We start from the raw sequence: 10541 nt of genomic DNA, 5'->3' as shown, positions 1-10541 counted from the left end.
CATAACGTAAAGCAAAGGAGGCCCCAACTGTGTCTATCTCAGAATCAGGACCTCTGAGGAGTGATCCCGCCCTCTTGACAGGCCCCTCCCACTCAGCAGACTCTGCCCTCATTAGGGCTGCTTCCATAAATTTTCTAGGCTGGTGTTCGATCCCATTCCGCCCCTGGCAGCTACTATGGGGCCCGAGAGAGGCCACCTTCCCTGTCACAGTTACATGTGCTATATATAGGAGTGTAGCTACCATAGGTGCTGTGACTGCCTACCAGTACAATGCCTCACCTACTAGTGTGATCTCCACCTCCTTTGACACGATCCTCCTGCTGGTGCTGTGACTACCTACCAGTGTAATGCCTCACCCACTGGTGTGATCTCAACCTCCTGTGACAAAATCCTCCTGCAGGTGATGTGACTGCCTTCCAGTGCAATGCCTCACCCACCGGTGTGATCTCCACCTCCCGTGACATGATCTTACTGCTGGTGCTATGATTGCCTACCATGCTGCATTAGCCTTGCTTACTACCACTGTGGGTAATGCTAACAGTTTGCTTAAGCCCAATTTGTGTTGGGCCCCGCTTATAGCTGACTTGCTCCAACCTACATGAGGCTGCTTTTCATATATTTCCAGGGCCACTTTACGTTCCCAATCCAACCCTGTCTGGCATGGAAGAAATGTGAATGATAAATCAATGTAAATGTACCAGGAGGTATTGACAAGCCTTTATAACATTATCTTATACTGTGAATTTCTTACCCTGTTTCCAAGACAATTAATTAATTTAACGTGTTAATTAAGTGAAAGGAAGACATGATATTTTCCGGGAGATATATCAAGCCGTGCAGAGAGATAAAAAGACATATGCAATTCCGGACGAATTGCGGCTTTTTTTCGGCCGTTTTTAAATTCGACACAATTCGACCGTCGAATCCTGGCCGGCGGGTGCCGTTATTCGACATATTCAATTAAAAATGGATTCGACAGTCCTGCTGTAGAAAAACGGACCAATTGACGGATAAGTGCGTCCTGGATTCGACTTTTCGGACGGCACAAAAATGGTTAAAGAACACTAAAAAAAATTGCGTGGGTTATCTCCTCCTAAGCATAACCAGCCTCGGGCTCTTTGAGCAGGTCCTGGTTGTAAAAATACGGTAAAAAATTTGACAGGGGATCCCACGTATTTTTAGAACCAGCATCGGGCTCTGCGTCCGGTCCTGGTGCAAAAAATACGGGGGACAAAAGACGTAGGGGTCCCCCGTATTTTTAACACCAGCACCGGGCTCCACTAGCTGGAGAGATAATGCCACAGCCGGGGGACACTTTTATATCGGTCCCTGCGGCCGTGGCATTAAATCCCCAACTAGTCACCCCTGGCCGGGGTACCCTGGAGGAGTGGGGACCCCTTAAATCAAGGCCCCCCCCTCCAGCCACCCAAGGGGCCAGGGGTGAAGCCCGAGGCTTCCCCCCCCCCCCCATCCATGGGCTGCGGATGGGGGGCTGATAGCCTTGTGACAAATAAAAGAATATTGTTTTTGCAGCAGAACTACAAGTCCCAGCAAGCCTCCCTCGCAAGCTGGTACTTGGAGAACCACAAGTACCAGCATGCGGGGGGGAAACGGGCCCGCTGGTACCTGTAGTTCTTCTGCAAAAAAAATACCTAAATAAAAACAGGACACGCACACCGTGAAAGTAAAACTTTATTACATACATGCCGACACACACATGTTCACACGCCGACCTCTGTCCACTTCTCCAAGTAGAATCCACGGTGTACCTGAAAATAAAATTATACTCACCTAAATCCAGTGTAGCTGTCCTGTTCTTTTTTGTAAGCCACGTACTTAGCAAAAAAACAAACCGCATACCAGAACCACGCACTGAAAGGGGTCCCATGTTTACACATGGGACCCCTTTCCCCGAATGCTGAGACCCCCCGTGACTCCTGTCACAGAGGGTCCCTTCAGCCAATCAGGGAGCGCCACGTCGTGGCACTCTCCTGATTGGCTATGCGCGTCTGAGCTGTCAGACAGCGCATCGCACAGCCGCTCCATTATCTTCAATGGTGGGAACTTTGCGGTCAGCGGTGAGGTTACCCGCGGTCTGCCGCTGACTACAGGTATTACTTCATGTACTGTGCTAGATAAGTGACAGAAGATGATTGGGTGGTTTGGACATCTGCACTTTATCTCTCTCCAAGGCTTGATACATCTCCCCATGAATGCTGTATATAAAATATATGTCTGGCTACTATACAGCAGGCCAGGATCACCAGCAGAACAGTAGAGTAACAGTCACATCAGTAATAATTTGCGGACCCTGTGAAATTAGCATTCAGTAAAGACGGGAGACTCAGTCAATGAATACATAAATCATTTTTTAGTTTATGTTAAAATATAAAAAGTTTATTAAGTGGAATATTGAATAAATAATATTTGCGAGACATCTCCAAAAACAGTTGGTTTTGGGGGCTGCCCACAAATATTAACCAGCCCCTGAATGTATGTATTGGGGACTGCAATGGATATTTGAGATATATCTATTGCGTTCCTCCTATTTTGAACACAAAAGCAGCCTCCAAAAGTTTCTACGACAGATGGTAAACTGTGAAACTCACCAAGCTCCAGAATGCAAAGCATTTCTGAGCTTGGCCCGACAGCTAATGCCATTTCTAAATGGCTTTTGTAGCCTGTGGTCTACATTATGCAATAATTCCCAGGAGAAGGATCCTTGGGATCCCTCTGCATTACTGTCTGCTCTCACATATGCAGTCTGATGATTGCACATGTGAACTAGTGCAGCCGGGGTCTAAACCCAGAAGTAAAGTGATCGCATTAGCAATTATTTTACCTCTTATACATTGCAGGGACGGGCATGAGATTGGTACTCATTATGGCATAAAAGCTACACCTCTGGACTCACAAAGAGTCATCCTTCAGCACTCAGGAGAGGAAAACCCCCTTGGGGGGAAACCTCTGGGGAACCATGGCCTCAGGATCGCCCTTCCCTCTGGGCATTAAGAGGTGTACTAATAGAGGGATCAGTATGCTATCCCAGCGCATGGGATCCTGGTGGTTGTCATACCGATGCTGGGATCCCAGTACAGAAAAGACAGACAGGGGTGAGTAAGGGGTGTTCTCCCCTCTCACCACCCCCCTAACCCTGCCTGTCCACAGTCTAACCCTAACCTCCACCTTTGTGCCTAACCCTCCCGTGGAGGTGCCTAATCCTAACCTCCATCCCTGCTGCCTAAACCTAACCCTCCCTTCCCCGCAGCCTAACCACTCCCGGGGGTGCCTAACCCACCCAACCCACAGCCTAACTCTAACTCCCCCCCCACCCGCAGCCTAACCCTATCCCCCCACCCGCAGCCTAATCCTAACCCCCCGCCTGATGCCTAAACACCCGCCTGATGCCTAAACCTAACCCTCCCTTCCCCGCAGCCTAACCACCCCTGGGGGTGCCTAACCCTAACCAACCCTACCCGCTGCCTAACCTTAACCTCCCCCCACCCACAGCCTAAACCTAACCCCGCGCCTGACGCCTAAACCTAATCTCCGCACCTGATGCCTAACCTACCCTACCTGCAGCCTAACCCTATCCTCCCCCCACCCACAGCCTAACCCCTCTGCCTGATGCCAATTCTCTCCCCACCCCCCTAACCCTGCATGTCCGCAGTCTAACCCTAACCTCCCCCCTTTGTGCCTAACCCTCCCGCGGAGATGCCTAATCATTACCTCCATCCTTGCTGCCTAAACCTAACCCTCCCTCTCCCGCAGCCTTACCCCCCCCCCCTGTCGCTACTGCCTAAACCTAACCCTCCCTCGCAGCCTAACCACTCCAGGGAGTGCATAACCCAACCTATCCACAGCCTAACGCTAACCCCCAACACGCAGCCTAAACCTAACCCAGCGCCTGATGCCTAAACCTCCCTCTTTCGCAGCATAACCACCTCCAGGGGTGCCTAATCCACCCTACCCACAGCCTAACCCTAACCTCCCCCCACCCACAGCCTAAACTTAACCCCTCCGCCTGACGCCTAAACCTAATCCACCCCGCCTGAACCTAACCCTCTCTCCCCGCAGCCTAACCACCACCGGGGGTGCCTAACCCTAAGCTCCCCCCACCCACAGCCTAAACCTAACCCTCCCGTCTGATGCCTAACCCTCCCTCCCATGCAGCCTAACCTCCCCCAGGGGTGTCTAACCCACCCTATCCACAGCCTAACCCTAACATCCCGCAACCTGCAGCCTAACCCCCTGCCTGATGCCTAAACTTAACACGTAAACCCAATGCTCCCTCCCCTGTAGCCTAACCACACCCCCTCCCCCGTGCCTGATGCCTAAACCTAACCCCCCTTGCCCAGCACTAAACCTATGATTATGGGGATACGGGCGTCTGTATCCTTGCCCATTCGGAGTTCCAACGTCCAGATTCTGAAGAGTGTCGGGATCCCAGTGTCAGTATTCTGACTGCCGTAAACCTGACAGCCGGCATCTTAACCGCATCTCCTAATAGGTAATGCATATGTCCCAACATTTGGAACATGTGTCCGCAGATCTCCTCCCAGGGCAGCTATTCAGGGATCACCCACTGCATGTAGACGAAGAGGAAGAGATGAAAAATCATTGTTAGTGGATGAACAAGCAGAGAGACAAAGTGCAAACAGTGGTGTGGTTGTGTAGAGAGAAAAATCTCTCTATGTAAATATGTTACTCTAACTACTGAGGACATGGAAAATGCCTAAAATAAGGACAATTATCCCAAAGGGCCCATTGTTTTTATACAATACACACATTGGGGGGATAAGGTCTCTCTTATAGTAATTAGTGGGTGCCTTCAGAAAAGAAATTTGACCAGTAAATAATAAAAGCTATAAATTACTAACATTTAGGGGTCAATCCAATTAGGTATGAGTTACCATTGCTGCAACGTTTCAACAGCATCAAAACTCACACCCTTCGTGGCCAGATTCAGCCTATGGGGCTACCGGAAAGTGTGGCTGTTGTAAGACAAACTCACACCTAATTAAACTGACCCCTTAGTTGTTAAATGTGATAAAATAGTAAAATATAATGGTGTAATTGTGGCCTGATTCAGTTGTGGTTGTTGAAGCGATCATTGCTGCAATCTTGCCGTTCACAAGTGCATCGTGAGTCTGAGCAGTCGTAGTCTGAGCAAGTCTCCTAGACACAGGGGGCTCTGCAGCAGCAACACAGGTCGCCCTGATCTGTATTGTTCTTCCCCCGATCTGTATGTTCTGTATCATGCTCTCCCCACCCTTCCTGCTTTTCTGTATTACAGTATGTTCTACATCTCGCAACCCCCAAAAGTGTATGTCCTTCCTCTATATGTCCTATAGGGTACGCCACAATTTCTGTTTTTTTTGTATTGTGCTCCCACACCATATGTATGTGCTATACCAAGTTGCCCCCTTCTGCATGCTTTGTATTGTCCGCTCTCCCCCACCATAGACCCTATGGGGTTCATTCCAAACTGATCACAGCGTACTTTTGTTCGCACAGCTGCGACCGGGTCACTACTGCACATGCGTGGGGGCTGTCATGCGCATGCGTGTCATTGCGTGCAATGGCGCTGACTACGAAGAAAGCGGTCACAGCGGCGACTGCAAGAAGATTGACTGCAGGAAGGCATTCCGGGGCGGCAACTCACCGTTTGGAACCATTTTCGGGGAGTGGTAAGGAAAATGCAGGCATGTCCAGGTGAACGGAGGGCGGATGTCTGACGTCAAAGCCGTGCCTATCATCGCTGGATCCGTCGCACCGGGTAAGTATGTCTAGGGCTGGTCTTGTTTTGCAGGAAACTTTTTAGCATAGCAGGGCTGCACAAGCGTTCGCAGCCCTGCTATGCTAAAATACACTCCCCCATAGGCGGAGATTAGTTGATCGCACCAGCAGCAAAAAGTTGCTTGGTGCGATCAACTCGGAATGAGGGCCTATGTTTTGACTGTGCTCTCAATACCCCCCACCACACACACAATTACACAAGTATGGTAACTTACCTCCTGCATGCTATTCTCCAGTCACTAATTCCTCTGCGACCCCTCCCGTCGTCTTCAACTGACACTTTGCAGATCTCTTTGCCGGTCACCCGACACTCTGCAAATCTCTTTGCCAGAACTTTGCCAAATGATGATCTAAATATCCAGAATTCCTGGTCAGACATACTAAGTGTATAATTATACTATAGGTTGAGTATCCCTTATCCAAAATGCTTGAGACCAGAAGTATTTTGGATATCGGATTTTTCCGTATTTTGGAATAATTACATACCATAATGAGATATCATGGCGATGTGGCCTAAGTCTAAGCACAGAATGCATTTATGTTTCATATACATCTTATACACACAGCCTGAAGGTACTTTTAGCCAATATTTTTAATAACTTTGTGCATTAAACAAACTGTGTGTACATTCACACAATTCAATTATGTTTCATATACACCTTATATACACAGCCTGAAGGTCATTGAATACAATATTTTTAATAACTTTGTGTTTTAAACAAAGTTTGTGTACAATGGGGGTAATTCCAAGTTGATCGCAGCAGGATTTTTGTTAGCAGTTGGGCAAAACCATGGGGGTCATTCCGAGTTGTTCGCTCGGTAAAAATCTTCGCATCGCAGCGATTTTCCGCTTAATGCGCATGCGCAATGACCGCACTGCGACTGCGCCAAGTAAATTTGCTATGCACTTAGGAATTTTACTCACGGCATTTTCATCGTTCTGGCGATCGTAATGTGATTGATAGGAAATGGGTGTTACTGGGCGGAAACAGGCCGTTTTATGGGCGTGTGGGAAAAAACGCTACCGTTTCCGGAAAAAACGCAGGAGTGGCTGGAGAAACGGGGGAGTGTCTGGGCGAACGCTGGGTGTATTTGTGACGTCAAACCAGGAACGACAAGCAGTGAAATGATCGCAGATGCCGAGTAAGTCTGAAGGTACTCAGACACTGCTACGAGGTGTGTAATCGCAATATTGCGAATACATCGTTCGCAATTTTAAGATGCTAAGATTCACTCCCAGTAGGCGGCGGCTTAGCATGAGCAAATCTGCTAAAATTCACTTGCGAGCGAACAACTCGGAATGACCCCCCATGTGCACTGCAGGGGAGGCAGATTTAACATGTGCAGAGAGAGTTAGATTTGGGTGGGGTGTGTTCAATCTGCAATCTAAATTGCAGTGTAAAAATAAAGCAGCCAGTATTTACCCTGCACAGAAACAAAACCCACCCAAATCTAACTCTCTCTGCACATGTTATATCTGCCTCCCCTGCAGTGCACATGGTTTTGCCAAACTGCTAACAAAGGCCCTCATTCCGAGTTGATCGCTCGCAAGGCGATTTTAGCAGAGTTGCTCACGCTAAGCCGCCGCCTACTGGGAGTGAATCTTAGCATCTTAAAATTGCGAACGAAGTATTCGCAATATTGCGATTACACACCTCGTAGCAGTTTCTGAGTAGCTTCAGACTTACTCGGCATCTGCGATCAGTTCAGTGCTTGTCGTTCCTGGTTTGACGTCACAAACACTCCCAGCGTTCGCCCAGACACTCCTCCGTTTCTCCGGCCACTCCTGCGTTTTTTCCGGAAACGGTAGCGTTTTTTCCCACACGCCCATAAAACGGCCTGTTTCCGCCCAGTAACACCCATTTCCTGTCAATCACATTACGATCGCCAGACCGATGAAAAAGCCGTGAGTAAAATTACTAAGTGCATAGCAAATTTACTTGGCGCAGTCGCAGTGCGGACATTGCGCATGCGCATTAAGCGGAAAATCGCTGCGATGCGAAGATTTTTACCGAGCGAACAACTCGGAATGAGGGCCAAAGTTCCTGCTACGATCAACTCAGAATTACCCCCATTGAGCCATCAGAAAACAAAGGTTTCACTTTCTCACTCTCATTCAAAAATTCCGTATTTTGGAATATTTGGATATGGGATACTCAACCTGTACTACATTTTGTTACGTACTTTCATTTTTATTCTTTTGCAATTTATCTATTTTATTGACTTTTTATCCAAAACCCAGGATCCTTTCTCATAGAGACCAAGTTATCTGCTCCAGGTTTTATCTTCCCTAGTGCTAGGACCATGGCCCTCATTCCGAGTTGTTCGCTCGCTGGCTGCTTTTAGCAGCATTGCACACGCTAAGCCGCCGCCCTCTGGGAGTGTATCTTAGCATAGCAGAATTGCGAACGAAAGATTAGCAGAATTGCGAATAGAAATTTCTTAGCAGTTTCTGAGTAGCTCCAGACTTACTCAGCCATTGCGATCAGTTCAGTCAGTTTCGTTCCTGGTTTGACGTCACAAACACACCCAGCATTCGCCCAGACACTCCCCCGTTTCTGCAGACACTCCCGCGTTTTTCCCAGAAACGCCAGCATTTTTTCGCACACGCCCAGAAAACGGCAAGTTTCCGGCCAGAAACACCCACTTCCTGTCAATCACCGTACGATCACTAGAACGATGAAAAATCTTCGTTATGCCGTGAGTAAAATATCTAACTTTTGTGTAAAATAACTAAGCGCATGCGCTCTGCAAACCTTGCGCATGCGCAGTAAGCGACTAATCGCAATATAGCGAAAATCGGCAACGAGCGAACAACTCGGAATGACCCCCTATGTTAGTATCATACACTGGGCCTAATTCAGACCTGATTGCAGCAGAAAATTTGTTCTCTAATGGACAAAACCATGTGCACTGCAGGTGGGGCAGATGTAACATGTGCAGAGAGAGTATGGTAACTTACCTCCTGCATGTTATACACCAGTCGTTGCTACCTCTGCGACCCCTCCCGTCGTCTTCAACTGACACTTTGCAGATCTCTTTGCCGGTCACCCGACACTCTGCAAATCTCTTTGCCAGATGATCTAAAAAAACATAAAAGACTATCATAAAGCATAGTACTAGTTTAAGTACAATAAAATGTCCATGAATCAACCAGTTTCCCAATTTTCCTTAAAGCAAACAAGATACCTTCAAAGTTATCAATATCCCATTTATCTATTTTATAAATTTTTCATCCCAAAGCCACGATCCTGCCTCATAGAGACCCAGGTTATCTGCATCCCCTGTATGTGTGCTTATCCTCCATACTGCCCTCTTTATTCCTGTAACGCTACATTTTTATTCCTAAATATGTCGTTCCTTCCTGCACTTCTCCTATTATTGTGTCCTTGTACCTGTATTCCCTGTTCTGTCTATCTTGTCTTGCCTTTCAGCTGACTATACTGCACTCTGTCTTCCTTACCCCTCTCCATCATACCCTGCTATGTAGGACTCACCTCCTCCTACCTGTCTTCCTGCATAGAAACTGAAACGTCGGCAGCTCTAGATAGAATGTTACAGGTAGAAGCATTGTGATGTCACGGGCTAGTGATGTCACAGGCTAGGTGTGATGTCACAGTAACCAGCAGCAAAGCTACAGAGTTACAGCTATCTTACATATACATTTTCTACCTCAATTACAACTGGATATACACGAGTTTCTAGTTTTAACAAAATTAGACTAGTGCAGAAAATGAAGTATAAGGCAATGTTGTATAGAGTGCCTCAATATATAGGTAAAGGGAAAACATAAATGACGGGAATTTGTAGACTAAATCACTGCTTATATTTTATAAGGAAATAAAGCTCTTTAAGAGGCTGAATTAATAATTTTCCGTTACGTTTGAGTGCGTATATATATATACATATACAGAGAGAGAGAGAGATACTAACTATACTATCCCATTAAACCAGGAAACTCACGAATTATACAGTTTCTGTGGCTGACTGACCTCAAGTCTGCATTTCACCTGGTTTAATCAGCCACAGAACCTGTATAAGTCAAGCGTATAAAGAGGAAAAGAAATAAGAGTTGTCTTTTTTTGTGGCGCACTAGAAATGTATTATTCAATACCAGCGTATATAAAATTGTAAGGCGGGCCCCCAAGGTGACATTCACAGGGAATAGGTAATGACATCCACTCAACTTGTTCACACCCGCTGGACATGTTGGAAAGAGGTTGAGTGGACAGTGAGCGTGGTTGTGCCCTGTGGCACCACGTGGCACCATTGTACCGACAGCCGGACTGCTGAGAACGGAGCCTGGAGCATACATAACTTTTTGGTTTTCATTTAATCTCATGACACTCCACCCAAAGCTATTCTTCTGGTTATCCTATCAACTAGGACCAGTGGCAGAACTAGCGAGCGGTGGGCCCAGGTGCAACAAAATGCTCCCTCTCATCCTGTTCAAGTCCACCCCCCAACACCAAATTAGAGATACTTTGCATGCTTCCGTATAATATATATATATATATATATATATATATACAAACGTATACACGGTGGTGCAAGTATAAAACAATGTTAGTTGTACTGCAGAAAAAATGGTGTGGTCACATGGTCTTTTTGTGATTCGGATTATTGTACATTCTGGTCTTGAAAAAGGTCCGGTTTGGGACCGAAACGTCGACCAACCATGATTAAGCTGCTGAGGTGAGGTTTGATAAACAATTTTACTTGCAATGTACCATAAGTCTGGT

General features: G+C 47.0%; 1 long non-coding RNA gene across 1 annotated transcript; it reads right to left on the bottom strand.

Moving 5' to 3' along the window:
- Positions 1-4340: 4340 nt before the first annotated feature.
- On the bottom strand, positions 4341-9309 carry LOC135050977 (uncharacterized). The gene is made up of 4 exons (XR_010241966.1): positions 9195-9309; positions 8762-8882; positions 6015-6149; positions 4341-4585 (listed from the first exon to the last, which is right to left on the bottom strand). It is a non-coding gene; the product is annotated as an uncharacterized LOC135050977 (long non-coding RNA).
- Positions 9310-10541: the final 1232 nt, after the last annotated feature.

The sequence above is a fragment of the Pseudophryne corroboree genome, chromosome 2, assembly GCF_028390025.1.
Source record: "Pseudophryne corroboree isolate aPseCor3 chromosome 2, aPseCor3.hap2, whole genome shotgun sequence".
NCBI classification, from domain to species: Eukaryota; Metazoa; Chordata; class Amphibia; order Anura; family Myobatrachidae; genus Pseudophryne; species Pseudophryne corroboree.
The sequence above is the reverse complement of the archived record's forward strand: the minus strand, read 5'-3'. Positions and strand labels throughout refer to the sequence as shown.